We start from the raw sequence: 22,288 nt of genomic DNA on the forward strand, positions 1-22,288 counted from the left end.
CTCCAGCACGCCCTGCGACCCTTGTGAGGATAAGCGGTATCGATAATGGATGGATGGATAGTTGGAAGTTCCAGTCATTTAGTTGAAACTTCCAATATTTTTTGGGGAACTTACGACATTTTTTTTGGACCTTCCAATATTTTTGGGGGAACTTACGACATTTTTTTTGGAACTTCCAATATTTTTTTGTGAACTTCCACTTATTTAGTTGGAACTTCCAATATATTTTTTGTAAGTTATATATAGTTGGAACCTCCAATACATTTTTGGAAGTTCCAAATTTTTATTTGGAAGTTTCGCCTTAAAAGGACAGTTCACTTCAGCAAATAAGTCACATGACAACAATTGCACTCACCATGCATTTTTATTGAACCTGAATGGCACATAAACCAACGTGTTTTACTTCTGTAAACACTGTTGGATATATATAATTACGTCTTTAGTTAAAATGCTTCTGCACATTACATAAATATAATTATGAAAAATGAAATACTTCTGCACATTACATGGCATGTATAACGTCGCTGTCCTGTGAAGAAAAACTCCAACACTCCAATTTTGGAAACTCTTTTAATTTTCACTAATGCGATGTTTCCGTGTTAAAAGAAATGGAGATTAGCGTTTTTCACGTGACATCAACGATAAACAAAATTTACTTTTGTAAATACTCTTTGATATAAATATGTATATTATGGAATACAAGAATAAAAGGCTTCTGATACAATTAAGTGTTTATCTTGTGAATAATGGCATACAAAAATAAAATGCTTGTCAAAATAAAAGGTTCTTACAAAAATAAACTGCAGCTGCACTTTTCAAATTAACAGTGATTTAAATAACATGACAAGATTAAAACTACCAAACACCCATGATAAAATGTCAGTCCACAAAATTGAACAGAGTCCACCCCATGATCGTGTGCAAAAAATTAAAAAAATAAAGGGCCAAGAGTCTGTCTGTGCTGTATCCATGAAGTCTGTCCGAAAATCCCAAAAGAGGGGGTCTGTAGCACTAAAGCAGCGCGTGAAACGGCAGCAGTGTCAATTTACACCATCAAAAAAAAAAAAAATGGGGGGCTGTAGCGCAAAAGCAGCGTGTCAAACGACAGCAGTGTCATTTACACATCAAAAAAGGACTGCTCTTGAACGATCTGAGGGATTATAAATCCGTCGTCATCCTCCTCATCAGGGTCAGTCCCAACAGCAGAACTCTGACGCTTCAGCGGTTTCTCATCAAGGAGCTGTGCAGTCAGAGATGACAGTCTTCTTTTAAAGGATGTGGTGTCCTTCCATCCTTCGTCCTGCTCCTTGTCACCATCACCTTTTGGAGTGTGTCGTGCACGCACCACAGCCTTGTAGGGGGGAGGAAAAAAAAACGGATGAGCTCACAAATAAGAGGGCAACTGTCTTAACTACTGTGTCAATTGACAAACGTACCGTCAGTGTCGCTCCGTCCTTCGTCCTGCTCCTTGTCGCCATCGCCTTTTGGAGTGTGTCGCGCATGCACCACAGCCATATAGGAGGAGAAAAAACAAAATGGATGAGTGTAACGAGGGCAACTGCTTAACTACTGTGTCAAGTGACAACCGAACCGTCAGGTTGCTCCGTCCTTCGTTCTGTCCCATTGTCGCCATCGCCTTTTGGAGTGCGTCGCGCACGCACCACAGCCATGTAGGGGGGAGAAAAAACAAATTGGATGAGTGTCAGAGGACATCTGTTTAACTACTGTGTCAAGTGACAAAGATAGTGTGAGTGTCGCTCCGTCCTTTGTCCTGCTCCTTGTCGCCATCCCCTCTTGGAGTGTTTTCATGCATGTGCCAAAACCATGTAGGGGGGGGAGAAAATACCAAATGGATGAGCGCACAAGTACAAGGAGGGCAACTGCTTAGCAACTCTGACATTTGACATAAACATTAACGCCTTTGCCTTGACAAACATACCGTCATTGTCACCATCTGCGTGGCCGCCAGTGGTGTTCCCATCACGGCCAGCGTCCTCCTCTTTGTCCATGTCCACATCACAGCCTGCAGTGGTGTTCGCATCACGACCAGCGTCCTCCTGTTTCCCATCACCATGGCCTGCATCCTCCTGTTTCCCATCACCATGGCCTGTGTCCTCCTGTTTCCCATCACCACCTGTATTTATTAATACTTGTGTATTACAGCCTTTTATTGTCTTTATTTATTGTCTACTGTTTGTAAAGTGCTTTGTTACAGCTCTAGCTGTTATGAAATGCGCTATATAAATAAAATTGTATTGTATTGTATTACGGCCTGAGTGGTCCTCCTGTTTCCCATTACCACGGGCTGCCTCATTCTCATGTGTTAGGGTTGCGGGTTGTGAGGAGGACCCAAGTGCAGGGAGGAAACAGTATGATGACACAGTCTTTATTGGCAAGTTGTCTCTGAACTGCTGCAAGACCCTGTGAGAATTCACGCACCTGTTCCATCACCATGCTTAAAGCTTGATCATGTTGGTCCAGAAGTACACCTTGTCCAGTAAGAGCCTGGTGAACGGAATCCACATCTGCTGGGTCCATGATGGCCAGAACGTGCTGTTAGGGTTGCGAGTTGTGAGGAGGCCCCAAGTGCAGGGAGGAAAGACAGTATGATGACAAGTTCTTTATTCTAGAATGCAGGAGAATTGCTGGCTGGACAGAATGGGTCTTGATCAGAGGCAGGAGGGAACGGGCAAGGCTGAGTCCAGTTCAAGGAGCAGACAGATGACAAGCAAGGAAGGCAGTGGCTGGAGCTGGTGAGGAAAGGCGATGTTTACTATGAGCTTCCCAAAAATTACTAAAATACTTACTATAACTGCCTAGATGAAACTGACTCCATGACAAACGCAGACGTTCTGGTAGCGCTGGGGTTCACGGTCATCTTAAGAGGACAGCAGCTGATTAGGTGCAGCTGCTGCCCATCAGCACACCTGTTAACTCACCCCCCCCCCCCCCCCCCCCACACACACACACACACAGGGCGGTGATCAAGGTGCAGAGGCTGCAGGCCTGACAGTACCCCCCCTCGTACGGGCGCCACCCGGCACATGGCCCAGGGAACTATGATGGCAGCGTTGAAAATCCCGAAAGAGCCCCTTGCACAAAACCTGCCGAGCAGGAATCAAACAGCGGTCCTCCGGACCATACCCCTTCCAATCCACCAGATACTGGAGGCCACGGCCACGGCGACGTACATCCAACAGCCGGCTAACGGTGAAGGCAGGATGACCGTCCACCAGCCGAGGAGGAGGAGGGGAAGGCACAGGGGGGGAAAACGGGCTCGAAGAGACAGGCTTCACTTGGGGGACATGGAATGTCAGGTGAACACATAGGCAGGCTGGAAGCCTAAGACAAACTGCACACGGATTTATCACAGCCACAATTTCATAGGGACAAATGAATTGGGGCGGCAGCTTCCTAGAGTCCACCTTCACGGGAAGGTTCTGAGTGCTGAGCCATACCTTTTGGCTAACAGAGTAGCTGGGTGCAGGACTGCGGAGGCGATCTGTCTGCGTACAGGACCTGGTACGTAGAAGGGAAGAACGGGCCGTCCTCCAGACCTTGGCACACCTGCGCATGTGGCACTGAACAGACGGTACCGCACAGTCGCTTTCCTGCAAGGGGAACAGTGGGGGTTGGTAACCCAAGGAGCACTGAAATGGTGACATACCCAGGGAGGCATTGGGCAGAGAATTGTGATCATATTCGATCCAAGGAAGTTGAGTGCCCCACGAAGTAGGATGCGAGTGAGTCATACAACATAGGGCAGACTCCAGCTGCTGATTAGACTGCTCAGTCTGCCCATTAGTCTGTGGATGGTATCACGATGATAAACTGTCCCCGATGCCCAGTCCACCACAAAAGGACTTCCAGACCCCTGTCGGAAACTATGTCTGAAGGGATACCATGAAGGCAGAAAACATGTTGGGTTAACAATTTGGCGGTCTCCTTGGCCGATGGAAGCTTGGTTAATGCAACAAAGTGGGCAGCTTTTGAAAACCTGTCAAGTGAGAATGACCATGTTATCTCCTGAAGGGGGAAGACCATGACAAAGTCCAGGGCGATGTGTGACCAGGGACGACGGAATCGATATCGGAAGTGGGGGAAGGAGACCATAGTTGGGTTTAGTAGAAGTCTTGTTTTGAGAGCAAACTGTACAGGCCACAATGAACAACCGTGTGTCTTTGTCCATGGTGGGCCACCAGAAACGCTGGCGAAGGAATGCTTAGGTTCTCCAAATTCCTGGGTGGCATGTCACTCATAAAGCAGGGGGAGACTGCCCTTGGTGAGCATTCTTGGCAACAGATTCTATCTCCAAACTAAGGGAGGCTCCAAAACAAGTGCGAGGCAGAATAGGTTCAGGGTCTGATTTGGCATTCTCAGGTGCAAACTGACGAGACAGGGCATCTGATTTTATGTTTTGAGAGCCGGATGATAGGACAGAACGAATGTAAACCTATCAAAGAAGAATGCCCACCTGGCTTGTCGAGAGTTTGAACTTTTCCGCTGAATGGATATACTCCAAATTTCTATGGACTATATGAGATAGTTTGTGTGAAAAGAAAGCAAGGGTGCGTCTTACCGTCCTTTGATGATCTCTGAGACAACACTGCGCCAACCCCCACTTTCAATGCATCCACTTCTACCACAAATTGTCTGGTAGGATCAGGACCGTATCCCCTCTGGTCACGACACATGGCCTCGCAAGGAAGCAATTCACCGATCGGCTGCCAGCGTGCACTCGGAGACGGGCATAAGCGCACTCACCCCCCCGCATGGGTCGCGGGACGCAGCAAGCATAAAACTTTTCTCCACTCGCAACCCACAACCTTCTAATAAGTGCTCACAACTCTCATTTCAGTTAGTAAAGCTTGTTCCAAGCACCAATTATGTCCCGTAAAACGTCATTCACTAGGGCCTGGAAGACAGCGGGAGCATTAGTTAACCCAAAGGGCATGACCAAGTACTCATAGTGCCCCCGGTGAGTATGGAAGGCAGTTTTCCATTCATCCCGCTCCCTAATGCAGACCAGATGGTAGGCCTGGTGAAGGTCCAATCTTGTGAAAACTGTGGCTCCATGGAGTGGGGCAAAAGCAGAGTCAATAAAAGACAAGTACCTGTACTTGATGGTAATATCGTTGAGTCCGCGGTAATCAACACATGGTCTGAAGGTCTTGTCCTTCTTGTCAAAGAAAAAAGACAGCTCCCACAGGTGAAGATGATGGTCGGGTGATGCCTGTGACCAAGGATTCGGAGATATACTCCTCCAAGACCTTCCGTTCCCGCTGTGAGATGTTGTATAGTCGACCGCTGGGGAGGGCTGCACGTGGTCTGAGCTCAATGGCACAATCCTAAGGCCTGTGTGGGGGCAAGGACTTGGCATGGTGTTTGCTGAACACAGGAGCAAGGTCTTGATAAATTGCTGGAACGAGGGACAAATCTGGTTGGTTGGGTAAACTGGCGACACTCACAGGCCCGACAGCAGACTACAAACAGTTTTGGTGGCAAAATTTGCTCCAAGCAGTTATCTTGGGCTGTGTCCAATACATGCTGGAATTATGGTTCTTCAACCAAGGCATGCCAAGTACCAAAGGAACTTGCAATCGGTCAAAAATACAAAAGTAGGTTACTCCACGATGATTGCCAGAGAGGAAAATAGAAATTGGCACTGTCTTCTGGGTGATGCTGAGGAGTTGTCGGTTAAGGGCCCTGGCCTTAATGGGAGTAGATAATAAAATAATCACCATTCGTCCACCAAGGTGCGATCAATCAAGTTCTCATCTGCACCAGAATCAATGAGGGCAAAAACAGGCATGGACAGCTCTTTCCAATTTAAAGTAGCAGAGAGTTCAAAATGAACAGAGGAGGAACCAGATGTCTGACTCAGAAATATGTCCTCTCCTAGTGGTGAGCCAGGTCTTTTTCTGGGACAAGTGGCAACGTAGTGACCATTCTCTCCACAGTAGAAGCATAGGTTGGATATGCATCTGTGAGTCGAGCGCGTCCTATTTGCATGGGCTTGTTACCAGTGTCGGGAGTGGCGTTACTGGCCTAGTCTCGAAAGGTAACTTTAAATCACTGTTGCCAGTTTGCGGAGTGGGTGTGGCCTGGGGTGTTTGATTACGCTCTCTCATGCGCTCCCTGAGTCGACAGTCTAGTTTTGACCTGCACCAAGGTTACTTGGTTCCCCTGCACCCTGACAGTCGTAACCTTACAGCCTTCGTGACCCACATGGGGGTTTTCTGCTACACCCGCGTGCCCTTCGGCCTCAGCTCTGCCCCCAGCTGTTTTCAAAAGATCATGGCCACCATCTTTGCAGGCATCCCAGGTGTGGTTGTGTACCTGGATGACATCATGGTGCATGGGGCGACATGTGACCTACACGAAGACCGCCTCTCCAAGGTGCTCGATGTGCTGGCTAGTCATAACCTCACTCCCAACGGGGAGAAGTGCATCTTTGCAGCATCAGCTATTGAGTTTGTGGGATTTCGCCTAACCGCTGATGGCCTGAGCCCGCTGCACTCAAATGTTGATGCCGTGTTGCGCCATGCCGGAGCCCTCATGCCCCGGGCAGTTGTGCTCCTTCCTGGGGATGACAGCTTTCTACTTGCGCTTCCTCCCCAACTACTCCGATAATACAGCGCCACTGCGCGCCCTCCTGAAGCAGGACATCCCTTGGTCCTGGACAACTGTGTGCTCAGCTGCCATCCGCCGACTCAAAACGCAGCTCAGTACTCGCTCATTTTGACTTGCTAAGCCCCACGTTCGTGACGTGCGACGCGTCCAGTGCTGCAGTTGGGGCTGTGCTGTCCGAGCTCCATCATGGGAGCTGTAGTCACCCTGCAAGACCTTCAGGCAGCGTCCGCAGATGACCCTACGCTGACCAAACTCTGCCTTCATCCGGGAGGGCTGGCCCGCAAAGGTGTCAGAGGAATTTGCACCCTTCCGTCGGGTTAAGGGTGAGCTTTCCTGCTGGAACGATGTCTGCGTGGCTAGGGGGCTTTGTACTGTGGTCTCGTACGCCTTGAGGCCCCGCATCCTAGCCATGGTTCACGAGGGACACCTGGGCATTGTGAGGGTGAAGCAACGCTGCAGGGGCCTGGTCTGGTGGCCGGGCATTGACGGTGATGTGGAAGCCATGGTCAAGGACTATTCAGCGTGCCTCACAAGTGGCAAAACTGCCTTTGTCCTCCGACTAGGGCCACTCCAGCATCGGTGCCCTCTGCAGCCAGCAGGGTGGCAGATAAGCAGCAGCAAATGATGCAGCGGTTTGAAGCGACCCACACTTAAGGTGTCAGACTGGGTCCGTATTCGCTGGCCCAGCCGCTCACACAAATTGAGCTCGTTCTGGACGGCGCCAATCCAAATTAATGCCCAACTAGGACCGGCTACCTTCCGTCTGGCCGACGGGTCACGTTGGCATGCCAGCTGTCTCAGAAGAGTGGCATCACTGGCACTCTTGAATGGAGGGAGTGTGGCAGATCTGGACCACTTGGACAGGAACAATGATGAGGAACCAGAGCCCCGTCCAGCTCGTGTCCGCCTTAAACCTTGTTACCTGGACGATTATATTACTGACTTTTAACATTAAAGTCTGAGCCAGAGCTTAGCCTGTTGCGTGGCAGAAATAACCCACAAGGCTAAGTGAGTAAACCGGCAGTCTACCTGGTTTGCGGGGTGAATAAGATAAGATAAGATAAGAAGGCCTTTATTGATCCCACAGTGGGGACATTTTCAGTGTTACAGCAGCAAAGATATAGGTCACACAGGGACGGCGGCATAATGTAGCCATTAATGTATAACATTAACGGCAAACATTCAGGATCAAACCTATGGAAATATACGCAGTAACATGTGTATATACAGGTGGGAAATTTCACAAATTTGGGAAATCGTTTCCCTCAGCCAGCGCCCTGTGTGGGGGGAGGATGTAGCCAGCTTCATTAACATGCGGGGCCCCTATAAAGGCCGTGCAGAAGTTATCCCTCTCTCTCTCTCCCTTTCTCTCTCTCCTGGAAAAAAAGAATCTCTCTCTTTTTGGAAACTCTTCTCAAGACTCTGGCAAAACGCTTCCAAAAACTCACTCTCTTGAGAACCTCTCGTGAAGCATCTACACTTTTTTTTTAGAGTGGCTTTACTAACTCTCCTCTGTCACCAGCCACCCTTTGTTCCGTCTCGGGTCAGAACATTTGCTTTTTTTTGTTACTTTTGGAATCACCCGTCGACTAACCACGGCACATGTGGGGACCTTCAAATTTTGTTTGGTCCGATCCGATGGTTCTAGCCTCTACCTAGACAGCACAGCGCGGGCGCATCCCCATAAAGGTGCGCCACCTCCCTCAAAACGGGAATCACAGCGTGCGTCCGGCAAAAGCCGCAGCGCTCTCACGACCAGCGTCTGTGCGCCCGGAATGGGTAGCAAACCACCTGGTCCAAACCACGCCGTGCCCTGAGCTCAGAATCTCCGTGGCCGTTGCAATCAATTTGCCTTGGATGAACTTTGACATTTTTGGGACTCGATTTTTCCTTCTTCTCCTTCTTGCTCCCCTGTGACGTCATTCTTCGCGGTAACGCTTCCTCCCTGCTCGTTTGAGCGACAACAACCAACACCCGTAAGTGCAGCTAGCAATTACCTACAGGATATGCTGTTGGTGCATAATTCAATTGGGAATCAAAAGAGCTTTGCACAAGTCAGCTAACCTTAAATTGGTACGCCAGCTCACCATTCATTACATGCGCCCGCACGCCTAACACACACGCACACACACACACACACACATCGTCTGGTCCCCAAGGCCCCTTTTCTCACAATCTTTCGATATTCTTTTTTCTTCATTTATTTCGACTTGCCTTAGCATAGGATTTGTTTATTGTGTTTCTATTTCTGTTTCTGAACATAGTAGTATGTTTCATCTAGATTTCAATAGCTCTAGAAAATAAATCATTGTTATTTCCAGAAATCTAGTGTGAATTGTGTGTGTTTGAGTCAAAGTTTCAATCACTGATCTGGTAAATCGGACTTACATATTTTTAATGAAGCGCCTTCATATATTAAGACTAGCAATGTTCCGATCAGGTTTTATGACACCGATACCGATTGTGCATGAGTGAGTACGGTCGATACCGATTCCGATCACATGGAATATCTGTATAGCTTTCCATTTATTTATGGTGACTGCTATTATACAATATATTCTAGAAAAAGAACAGCCATATTATGACCGTAATTTTGACAAAAATGTTTATATATTTTCAAAAGCATGAATAAATACAAAACCGTTGCTGACACAATACAATAATTATTCAGTCACAAAGATAACTGAAAAACTTAAATTTACCAGGTTTTAGTAACACAGTTTTTAACATATCAAAATAATCAGCAGTCTCAAAAGACTTAATTATGCAAAAAGTCAAATAAATAACATGCCACCTAGACATTGGGTGGTTCAGAATATTATCAAAGTAGAAAAAATAGTCACATGCAGGCTTCACTCGAATAAACTATTTCATGTGTTCCTAAATATAAACAACTCAGGAATTTGGTTTATTTTCTTGTGTATTTGTCAACGAGAAAAAAGTCATTGTTAATCTTTTTCTGAATTATAAAATGATATCGTGGGTCTCCCAATTGCTTGTTCTTCAAATGTTGGATTAAGTTGGTTGTGTTGAAACTTTTGGCCATGCTCCACTCCGCGAGGTACCTTTTCATGTTATATACAGTATTACAAGACGCAAACTCCACACAGCAGACAATGCTACGTTCACACCAACTGCGATGGGACCAAAGGAATCCCTAATAATGCGCAACGCATCCATAACACTAGTGATATTATCAGAATTATCAAGTATCAAAGTATAACAGGCATCTCCCATCAAATTCAAGGCTACACACAAGCCCCCTTGCCTAGCCAAAATATAATCGAGCGCCATATCATGCTTAAGCAGTCAATCTATGACTCTTTTGTGCAATAGACAAATATTCAAACCCCCTAATAGTTTCGTTAGCGAACTCTTGGAGAGTGTAAGTAATGTTATAAATATGATCCGTCAAAAAGGGAACACTGTACAATGGAAAAAAACTATTCCCCATTTCTCACCCAAACTAATTCTCCAATGATATGATTCCAAATTATGAAATTGCGCCACGTCACAGCTTTTCCATCCTCGCGAATGCTCTCAACCATCTCGGGCAAGGGCAGAAAGGGGTGCGGTTTAACCTGCAGCCCTACATCTATACTGTCCCCAAAATCCAAACACAATCTCCTCCCTGGCTGGCCCTGCCCATGGGGCTGATCCTCACCAGCTGGTCCCGTGCTCAGATCAGACCACGCTGACTGAGACTTTTAACTGATTATGCAATGTGTAATTCCCACTTTGGTTTTTGGTTAACCTGTTGGCTAATATAAAGCCGGTCATATGTATTTGGATCCTCACAACCTTTTCAGGTAGAGAATTCTTGCTTTCGCATCCACACTAGTCTGCTGTTTCCAATCCCACTATATTACATTAACATGGAATCGAATACCCAGTGGTATTTCAATTCCCAATCAAACTGTTTGCTCACACTTCACACCCAGTTTTACTTACTCACGTGCGATGACCTCCGGTCATTCACTTCTCACTTCAAAGACGTTTGTCTCACCATTGTTTTTTCCTTCTGTTGAACTGCCAGCACCCATCAGGTCCCAGTTGGCAGGTCGAGTTCCAGTCCAAGAAAAGGAACTTAGGCTCACTTAAGGGGACCTGCCATGGCCACGGTCTTTCTGGAGTCCACTTCGCCCACTGGAATCCTGAGGTGTATCGGCATCTGGTTCGCATTTCTCTTGTGTTTCATCTTGCTTCTGCCTGTTGGCAACACCTGTAGAAATGTTCCTATGTATCCTTGTTAAATGCTTGACTTACACTGTCTCTTCGTCCTCCAAGGTTAACAAACCTGGGCCCTTTATCACTTGTTCGCAAGCACGGCGATGCACTTGCCTGTAATTAACTCATGGGGCGTCATATGCAACTAACAAAGTTCGCTAGTTCAACACACCATCGGTGCAAATGGAATTCAATCCTGTATGTTGACAAATTTTAGCAATTATTTTGTTTTATTTTATTTTTTTAATCCCATTCATTTTTTCATAAACGCCTTGGCTTTGCGGGTGATATACTGCTCCTAATCGCTGTTTAATCCCTAATTTTAGTTGGATAATTTTGATCGTTTTATCCACAAACTCTTTCTATCTTGAAGATATTCAATCAGGAAGCTCCCACCGGTTTATGACCTCCTGACACAAAAACATGGCAACGGACTGAGCGTCTGTTCGGCTAGTGGGGCATGCCACAAGATAAATTCCTCTTGTATCAAACTTAATTACAAAGTGGGTAGTTGCGCAATATAGTACTACATCAAACAAGAGAACTGCACAACATATTTTGCCAACCTCAGAAGATTAATGAAACTATGACACGCTACCCCACTTTATCCCTTAGATTCATTTCAATGTTTAGTTGTAACTGTCTTACTGATAAATTAAACGTAAGTCTCCAACTCTAAAGAGTAATTGTCATTACGCTATTAGGTATCTCATATGCATATGTCCAGCAAATGACCTCCACTGTCAGTTACCGTTATTATTATTATTATTATTATTATTATTTCTGTTACTGTTTGTTTGATTTCAGTAGAAAAACAGTTCCCTTGATCACAATACAGCCTTAAATAATTTCTATGAATACTTGGACTAATATTTGGTTAAAATAGAGCCATCTAAAAACAATTGATAAGTTTATCTCAATCAAACTGAAGCCAAGATCATCAATACTAATCACATGTCACAGTTCTGTAAGCAGTTTGTGGGCCTATTTTATACAAAGAATCTGTCGACGAAAATCACGCTGGCCTTGCTTATGGATACGCCCTGTTTTGCGACGCTTTCTCCTGGATGGTTGTAGAACCGATGCATGTCTTTGTCTTTTTGGAAATGTTGTCCACAATTCTCAGGTGTCAGTTAAGAAAAATCCAACATTGCATATCCAATCACTTCCTCATTAAAGGCACATGCTTGTATTTAAAAAAATCTATCCATTGTCTCTACTGCACCATCTAAATTAAAATTGTTACTCTTAGTCTGTGTCTATTTTCACAAGGCATTTCCACATAGCCAGCCTAGAGCTGGCCGAGTCACGTGCTCCATGCACTACTCCCCTTCTATCTGTGAGTGAGGGGCGCCAGGATTAGAGCATTATAATTCTAGCACTCCTAAATTCCACACATGGTTCTACTTAACTTATTTATTCCATATACTTATCAATACTGCCTTGTAGTGGCTTCCTGTAATTGCAGCTTGTAAATCACATTTATTCACTCAAACATTGCTCCTCCACACCAGCATGACTGCTGCCCCCTTCCCACAGGGAGACGGGAGCCTGCCCCGCACAACATCTGCCCAGCAATGCCCCTGCTACCACAGCTGAGATTCTCCACCTCGCTCAGCCACTCTGTCCTCCCAAAAAGGACTCGGCCAACATGGCTTCGCCGCAGGTGTGCACCCCTGCAACGAGCACAGTCAGTCGACCGTATCCCCTCTGGTCACGACACATGGCCTCGCAAGGAAGCTCACAACGACCAATCACGGCTGACCTGTTCTCTGAATCTGAGCCGTAATTGGTCGTTGTGAGCAGTTGTGATGTCATTTTCAGTCGACAGAAGACAAAATGGCTGCCCCCACAGATGGCTAAAAACGAGTGCATTTTGCTGCTTAACTTAAATTCCACGGCTTTGCTGCAGGATAATTTCGAAAATTCTTACAAAATTGCCACTGCATACATCAATAAGGCTCTGTCATGGCAAACAAAAAAATCAGATGACACAAATGTGCTTCAGAGCTATGCCCTATTTCTGTGCGGCTGTTGTAACATCATGGAAGAGCTGGAGTATGTGCAAGAACTGGACATGCCTGTGAACATGAGAGCAATCTTGGCAAAATTGCCCTATGAATTAAAGAATGCTTGCGCGGCAAGGCTCATGACATCATGGAGTCCACAGGACACAGAGCTGGATTTGATGATATAGTTCAACACATAGAGCGGCATGTAAGAATTCTTTCGGACCCCTTCTTTGGAGATTTGCATGACTACAGCACTAACTCAACATCATTCAGTCAAGGCAAGTCAGTGGCGGGCAACAGAGTGAAGGGGAATGTAGTGGCCAGTACAGTGACCTCGACAGGCCCTCACAAGGAAGTTAAGCAGCCACACTCATTCAAAGATAATGAAAATGTCCGTTGTGTTTGCTGCTCGATGGAACACTTGCTGGAAAACTGTGTGTCAGGGAAGTCCACTCGGAAGACCGAGACAAGCCTAATAGAGGACTGTAAAAAGCGACTCAGACCAGCCAAGATTGACTTTTCTTACGCGCGTGACTCAAGGTGGTTTCTCCCCCAGTCTGTCAGCTTCCGTGCCTCCCTCTTGCTCCTTTTATTCAGTACAAGCAGCATGTATTCAAAGATACAGACACATGACAATAGCGGTACTTCCTCTTATCTGCACTTTGCAACAGTCTGCGGTTAAACGTCTTCTGCTGACAGCTTCCTGTTTGACACTTTGCACGGCACATTTTACTGCATATGGAGACTATGTGGGTGAGGTCAACAAACGGTCACCACAGGACATTCAAGTAAATTAAACTTTTAACATGATATTAATATAATTGTCGATTTCTGTCACATTTACCTCCTGTATATCATGATTAAAATTATATAAACATAGACATCCATTCATCACCCAAAAGCTATTGCTTGAGTGGGAAGAAAACTGCCCAAAAAAAACCAAAAATGGAAAAAAGGCAGAAACCCTTCAAAAGCAAATACATGTATATACAAGGTAAACCCGGAAACATCAAACATTCACAACATCATTGCTTTTCTGTGAAGTCTTCAAAAAGGGATTACACAATAGTAGAATCATCATCATCATTAGAGTTCATGTACGCTTGTTGGTATTCAGACATAGCTACAGTAACATGAGCAGCTACTTTCAATTCATCAATCGAGGCTATAGTGACAGCTATACCTTTCCAATTTCCAAATGTATCATGTAGCCATTGCAAAAAGGTGTTTGGTTCAATTCCATACATATTTTGAGTTTTCTCTGTAAGCTCTAAGCAGTGTAAGGGTTTCTGTTAACAATCCATTAGACAATGTGTGTAGAGGGATGTACAACAATCACCAGTTTTAATCATTTGACAAACTCCTCCTTTTTCCGCTAATATAGAGGTCTAATGTCTGCCTATTCTGCAAAGCCACACATGAAGTTGCATGCAATTGTGAAGCTGTATGCGTAAATAATGCTTCTGTGAAATTTGTTAGTGTTTACCTTGTGATTCAGATAATTGATCAGTTTGGTGTGCTCATATGTGGTAAGAGGAAAAAGATAACCTATAAATACCAACTGTGTGAATTATTTATTTACTGATTTACTTATTTCATCTAATCATTTATGTTTATCTGGAATATTTCGAGGTTGCATCAAAATAAACAGGGGTGTTCTGTGTAATCGGACGTTTTGTTTTAGCACTTCCCAAATCTCTTTTCGCTCTGTGTGTACTGTTAAGTGTCACCACATCATCATTGACAACATAGGTTGTTGTTTGCTGGACTCTAGTAACATATACACAAGTTCATCATTGTCCCTGTTTTGTCCATCAGAAGCTGTAGATTTCCCAGGATAGATGTAGACAGCAGTCTACGAATAGGCGATTGTTCAGTGTGGGTGTTTTCTTGGTCACGAGGCTGTGTGCCAACTGCCATCAGGCACAGTCCTGCAAGGAACAGTGTCCTTAGCCGACAGGACTGTGGTCAGCTTCTGGCCTGTGGTCTGCTCCATCTTCCCGAGAGGGGTGTGCAAGCATGAAAAACCCTCTCTCCAACTGTGGTCTTTTGACGGTGCGCAGTCAGCACACTGGGTGCTGATCTTACTTCGAGGGACTGGCGTCACTAGGCCCATCAACAGGGAACCAACCGAAGGAGCTTGCACTGCGACTGGTGGATCCAGCCGTCACGCCCTTCGACCTTTGCAGCAGTTGGACTTGCTGCAATCACCTGGAAGGGGCCATCCCAGCGTTCACTGTCCCAACGGGGTCGTCTCATCACCTTTGAGGAAGACCAGGTCTTCAATCTGGACCTGGCGCGTCTGTGGAGCAGAACACACTGGCAAGTCATTGTGCTTATGCATTTCTTTCCGGTCAAACAGCCTTTTCATGTGGACAGGGATAGAGGTCCCTGCTACTGGTTGCTCTGGGGCAAAGTCAGGGAGTCTATATGGTCGTCCATACAGAATCTCAAATGGGGATAGAGTTTTTCCTCCTGTAGGTACCATCCTCATTCTTGTGGCTACAATGGGAATGCAATCAGCCAATGTCTCTTTGTTTCTTTCATGGTCTTAATGACCCTGGCTTTAACTGTTCCATTGGTTCGTTCCACTAGTCCTGCTGACTGTGGATGGTACACACAATGTCGCTTCAAGTCAATCTTTAACAGTTCACAAAGTGTGATCCATTGTCACTTCTGATTACAGATGGAATTCCAAACGTTGGAATTATGCGTTCACATAATGCCTCTACAACAGTATTTGCATCATTGTGGGTGCTTGAAACAGTTCAATCCACCTTGAAAACACATCAAATAACAAGACAATATTGTTTCCCTTGTGTTTTGTTCAATTCAGTATAATTCGTGTGTATTGTGTGTTGACTTTTTAAACAAATTATTCATCGTTTGCAACATTTTTTTTAAATAGTGCGTAAATCCATGTGTGTGGTAGTGCTGGTGTACTATAATCCCTCCTGTTGACACATGACTCAATCCATGTGTCAATTTTGCTGCCCACTCATATAAGGATTTAGGTGGCCATGGCTTACTGTCGGCCAATTTTTCCTATTCCTGTGTCATAGTTTTGCCCCCTTGTTTTCCCAATATTGTTCTGTATGTGGTGCTTGTTTTTGTCGCGACTTCAAAATGTGTTGTGTTGTGTTCTGTGTTTCAGCTGCGAGCAGTTCATGTGCTAATGTTGTGTCAACTGGGGAAATCCCCTGGGTCGCTTCCTTAGCAGCTTTATCAGCTAAGCGGTTGCCAATTGTGATTTAGTCATTTCCTTTCAAATGTGCTTTACATTTGCAATTTGCAATTCTTCTATGCAGTTGTACTTCTTCGAGTAGCTGTTGAAGTAATGCCTTGTGGGCGACTTCTTTTCCTGTTGTGGTTTTGAACCGCCGGTTTGTCCAGCGTTGACAGAACACATGCACTGAACCCCAGCCGTATTGGCTGTCTGTCCAAATGTGTACATCGTTCCCTTGAAACATTTTGCATGCTTGAATCAATCCTGATACATCAGCTAATTGTGCTGAACACATTGACTTCGACGTTCCTTGAAATAAAATCTTGGGTCTGTGTTTTAGCTGCATATCCCACCCACTTTGCGGCTGTCTTCTCCTTTGCTAGCTGATGCGTCAACAAAAACAACTTCTCCAGTCGGGAGAGGAATGTGGTCGAGTCGGGGTTTGGTTGAAATTTGGACTTGGCTACCACAGTCGTGTGGCGTGCCATCTACTGGTGTGGGCAGAAGTGTCGCTGGGTTTAATGCGCCACACATTGTGATGTTAATGTGTCCCTATGATAGGAGAAGCGCGGTGCAGTGTAGGTGAATGCTGGTGACAAAAATGTTATTTTTGCATCTAAGAGCAGTACTGAAACTGCATGTGGCCCCTTGTGTTAAAGGAAGTAACTGCACCACTCCAATACATTGTTTGTTTGTACAAGGAAACCATACTTCAAGGAAACCATACTTCAATTTATACATTTGCACTTTAATTTTTTTTTTCAAAAATAATTAATTCAATAAATGTTGTTGAGTCTAAAAGGAACTTAAATTATTATAATATCTATACTATGTCTATTATTTTATATATTATATATTAATGATATCTTTTACATGTTTAAACCTGTTCTTGTTTTGTAACAAAAAATAAATAATTGTTTGAGTAATCGTGATTTCAATTATTACCAATAATTAATGATAGACAATTAATAAAATAATTAATAATAAATGGCTGCTGTAACAGCCAATGTTAAGTCCTCATCAATTTTTTTTCTTTTCTCTGCTGTTTTCTTAGCTTGTTTTACTGCAGCCCGGTCAAAGAAGGCTTTACACTTAAACCATTGTTTCCCGTGTTCACTGTTCTTTCTCTTTTCTTTATCTTTCAACGCCAATTTACTCAATACTCTTCCCAATTCTATACTATCATCTAGATCACCTGAAAAGCCATAACACCATTTTTGCACAAATTGTGTTGACCCTTTATAATCTCCTTCTGCAAACCGTATTTTTTCCTTCAACTCTTCTCTGTAACAACAAGTTGTTGTCCCTCTTGCCTCCTTGGTGCATGGGGCGCGGGCCCCATGCACCGGAGGTCTTATTTGCTTTCACCATTCTATTTATGTATTTTTCCTTTGTTCAGAGAAAAATGGTGTCGTGTCAGACACCAAGCTTCTACTCCATATTGGAGCGGGTACCTTCTGGGCGTTTATACTCGCGACCAGTTCACCAGTTTTAGATTTCTCTTAACTCAGGACATTCACACAACATTCACATTCACACTCACAGAAGTGTTACATTTTCACATTCACACTCACAGAAGTGTTACATTTCTGTGTCCTGAAAGCCAAGTTTCTCGTCTGGAATTAGCTTTATTCCATGCACCCTCGAGGACCCTGCTGAGGGTGTAGAGCTGGTCCACTGTTACACGGCCAGGACGAAAACCACATTGCTCCTCCTGAATCCGGGATTTGACCTTCCGACGGACCCTCCTCTCCAGCACCCCTGAATAGACCTTGCCGGGGAGGCTGAGGAGTGTGATCCCTCTGTAATTGGAGCACACCCTCCGGTCCCCCTTCTTAAAAAGGGGGACCACCACCCCGGTCTGCCAATCCAGAGGCACTGTCCCCGATGTCCACGCGATGTTGTAGAGACGTGTCAACCATGACAGCCCCTCAACATCCAGAGCCTTTATGAACTCCGGGCGGATCTCATCCACCCCCGGGGCTTTGCCACCGAGGAGCTTTTTGACTACCTCGGTTACTTCAACCCCAGAGATAGGAGAGCCCACTTCAGAGTCTCCAGGCTCTGCTTCCTCAGTGGAAGGCGTGTCGGTGGAATTGAGGAGGTCTTCGAAGTACTCTCCCCACCGACCCACAACGTCCCAAGTTGAGGTCAGCAGCACCCCATCTCCACTATAAACAGTGTTAATGGTGCACTGCTTCCCCCTCCTGAGACGCCGGATGGTGGACCAGAATTTCCTCGAAGCCGTCCGGAAGTCATTTTCCATGGCCTCCCCGAACTCCCCCCCCCACACCCGGGTTTTTGCCTCAGCAACCGCCAGAGCTGCATTCCGCTTGGCCAGCCGGTACCCGTCAGCTGCCTCCGGGGTCCCGCAGGCCAAAAAGGCCCGATAGGACTCCTTCTTCAGCTGGACAGCATCCTTGCAGCGGGTTCGGGGATTGCCGCCACGACAGGCACCGACCACCTTGCGGCCACAGCTCCGATCGGCCGCCTCAACAATGGAGGCACGAAACATGGTCCACTCGGACTCGATGTACCCCGCCTCCCCCGGGACATGGGAAAAGTTCTGCCGGAGGTGGGAGTTGAAACTCCTTCTGACAGGGGATTCTGCCAGACGTTCCCAGCAAACCCTCACAATACGTTTGGGTCTGCCAGGTCGGACCGGCATCTTCCCCCACCATCGGAGCCAACTCACCACCAGATGGTGATCAGTTGACAGCTCCGCCCCTCTCTTCACCCGAGTGTCCAAAACATGCGGCCGCAAGTCCGATGATACGACTACAAAGTCGATCATCGAACTGCGGCCTAGGGTATCCTGGTGCCCAGTGCACTTATGGACACCCTTATGCTTGAACATGGTGTTCGTTATGGACAATCCGTGATGAGCACAGAAGTCCAGTAACCGAACACCGCTCGGGTTCAGATCGGGGGGGCCGTTCCTCCCAATCACACCTCTCCAGGTCTCACTGTCATTGCCCACGTGAGCATTGAAGTCCCCCAGCAGAACGATGGAGTCCCCAGGTGGAGCGTCCTCCAGCACACCCTCCATGGACTCCAAAAAGGGTGGGTACTCTGCGCTGCCGTTTGGTGCATAAGCACAAACAACAGTCAGGACCTGTCCCCCCACCCTCAGGCGGAGGGAGGCTACCCTCTCGTCCACCGGGGTAAACAGGCGCCAAGCCGGGGTGCAATAAGTATGCCCACCCCTGCTCGGCGCCTCTCACCCTGGGCAACTCCAGAGTGGAAGAGTGTCCAACCCCTCTCGAGAGGACTGGGACCAGAACCCAAGCTGTGCGTGGAGGTGAGCCCGACTATATCTAATCGGAACCTCTCAGCCTCACACACCAGCTCAGGCTCCTTCCCTGCCAGAGAGGTGACATTCCATGTCCCAAGAGCTAGTTTTTGCTGCCAGGGATCGGACCGACAAGGTCCCCGTCTTCTGCCGCCGCCCAGCTCACACGGCACCCGATCCCTTTGGCCCCTTCCACCAGTGGTGAGCCCATGGGAAGGGGGACCCACGTGTCCTTTTCGGGCTGAGCCCGAATGGGTCCCATGGGTGCAGGCCCGGCCACCAGGCGCTCGCCATCGAGCCCCACCTCCAGGCCTTACTATACTTCAGAATCATTAACTCTAACAATTCTGACTATCCTGACAGTTTAACCACACACTGAACTTAGGTTCCTGCAATCTCTCCGCTGGTCAAGTCACTTGGGTTAGTTGGATGGTGTTTGCCTTCCTCCGGTGACCAGTGTTCGACTTCTGGCCTCGTGGAAAGGAGGACTTCCAGGACCCAGTGGGTTTTGATGGTGCACCGATTGGTTCAGTCGTCGTCGATCGTCCACCGAAGAGAAGGCGTTACCATCCGGCTTGAAGCACCACGTTTTAAAATGTCAGGGAAGTAGAGGACTGTAAAAAGCAACTCAGACCAGCCAAGATTGACTTTTCTTACGCACGGGACAGTGGAGGCCACTCAAAGTGGTTTCTCCCCCAGTCTGTCAGCTTCCGTGCCCCCCTCATTCTCCTTTTATTCAGCACAAGCAGCATGCATTCAAAGATACAGACAATAGCGGTACTTCCTCTTTGCAACAGTCTGCGGTTAAACGTCTTCTGCTGACAGCTTCCTGTTTGACACTTTGCACGGCACATTTTACTGCATATGGAGACTATGACAGCAATGGACATCCAAACTGCGGTATTCTTGCTGCTGCTTGTGGCTATTTTTTGCGCGATTGTGTCTGGCGACTTGGCTCGGAGCCGCCCCCATTGTTACAGCCGGAATCAGCTGTTAGCACTCCGTGCTAACCCTGCACCGGCTCCCAGGGCGAGACTCGATATCCCCCGTGAGCTGAGGAGGAAGAGACGGGAATCTCGTGCGGGGGTTAAACGCCGGGAAAGGAGGAGACGATACCATCCCGTCCTCCCGTCTGTTATCATGGGGAAAGTTAGATCTCTCCCCAACAAGATGGACGAGCTAGCGGCGCTTACCCGGCATGAGAGGGACTTCCGGGAGGCTAGCCTGATACTATTCACGGAGTCGTGGCTAACAGCGCTAACGCCGAACGCGGTCGTAGAATTGGACGGCTTCCAAATCATACGCGCGGACAACGCTGGAGAGTGGGAAGAGGAAAGGAGAAAGGCTGGCTGTGTTTCTGAACAATATATGGGGTAATCCTGGGCACATCACGATTAAGGAGCAGCTTTGCAGCAGGGATATTGAGCTGCTAGCTGTTGGCATGAGGCCATTCTACATCCCGCGAGAGTTTAGTCACGTGATCGCGGTGACTGTCTACGTCCCACCAGCTGCCAGCAGCGACACAGCCTGTGATGTCTTGACTGCAGCAGTGAGCAGGCTACAAACACAGCACCCAAATGCCCTGGTACTCATCTCTGGTGACTTCAATCATGCCTCCCCTTCCTCCTCTCTGCCTTCATTCACACAGTATGTCACCTGCCACACCAGAGACAATAAAACACTGGACCTTTTCTATGCCAACACCAAGGAGGCATACACATCACTGCCCCTCCTCCCGCTGGGCAAAGCTGATCACAACCTGGTGGCTCTCCAGTCTGTGTACAAACCTCTGGTCCGAAGGCAGCCAGCTGTGACCCGCACGGTTCAGAGATGCCCTGGAGAAGCCAAGGTGGCCTTAAAAAGGACTACTTCAGCACAACTGTGTGGGAAGTATTCAGTGATGCTCACGGGGAAGACATTAGTAGTCTAACGGACACTGTTACAGACTATATACATTTCTGCATGGAGAACACCATACCCACCAGGACAGTAAGGTGTTTCTCCAACAACAAACCCTGGATCACACCAGACATAAAAGCTCTCCTGAAGGAGAAGAGGAGGGCTTTTGCGTCAGGCAACATAGAGGAGCGGAAGACTGTGCAGCGCCAGCTGAGAAGGAGTATCAGAGAGGGGAAAAGGTCCTACAGGAAGAGGAAGGAGGAGCAGCTGCTGCAGAATAATGCCAGGGGAGTCTGGAGGGGCCTGAAGACCATCTCAGGCCATGGACAACCCAAGACCCGGACTGGGGGAGACCTGCAGTGGGCAAATGAGCTGAACCCCTTTTTCAATAGGTTTGATCAGATGCCTGCCCCTACTCAGTGTCTCCTGCTGCAGCCTCCACCTACTCCTACTGCTGGGTGTGTCAAGCCCCCTCCCCTTTTCTCCACAGTCTCCAGCTCCCAGCTACACCAGATAGCCACCACTCCCTCCTGCCCAGCCTTGGCCTTCACAACATCTCAGGTGAAGAACCAGCTGAAGAAGATGAAGGCGAGAAAGGCAGCGGATCCAGATGGCATCGGCCCCCAGCCCCTCAAATCCTGCGCAGACCAGCTGTGTGGAATGGTCCAGCACATGTTCAACCTGAGCCTGAAGCTGGGCAGGGTCCCCCAGCTATGGAAAACATCCTGCCTGGTCCCGGTACCAAAGACCCCCCACCCGTTCTTTGATTCCTCCAGTGCTTTCAACACCATCCAGCCCACCCTATTTGGAGACAAGCTGGAGCGGGCGGGGGTGGCACACCACCTCCCCACATGGATCCAGGACTAAATCACAAACCGGCCACAGTATGTGAGGACACAGGACTGTGTGTCTGACATGCTCCTCTGTAGCACGGGGGCCCCACAGGGAACTGTCTTGGCTCCCTTCCTGTTCACCCTCTACACCTCGGACTTCAATTAC

The 22,288-nt window shown here is 47.2% G+C and overlaps 1 long non-coding RNA gene across 1 annotated transcript; it reads right to left on the reverse strand.

Annotated features, from left to right (window-relative positions):
- Window positions 1-439: 439 nt before the first annotated feature.
- On the reverse strand, window positions 440-2,899 carry LOC147140330 (uncharacterized). The gene is made up of 3 exons (XR_015088440.1): window positions 1,940-2,899; window positions 1,437-1,793; window positions 440-1,351 (listed from the first exon to the last, which is right to left on the reverse strand). It is a non-coding gene; the product is annotated as an uncharacterized LOC147140330 (long non-coding RNA).
- Window positions 2,900-22,288: the final 19,389 nt, after the last annotated feature.

Source organism: Filicampus tigris, chromosome 10 (assembly GCF_054856515.1).
Source record: "Filicampus tigris isolate MCC_2025a chromosome 10, RoL_Ftig_1.0, whole genome shotgun sequence".
In the NCBI taxonomy this organism is placed as follows: Eukaryota; Metazoa; Chordata; class Actinopteri; order Syngnathiformes; family Syngnathidae; genus Filicampus; species Filicampus tigris.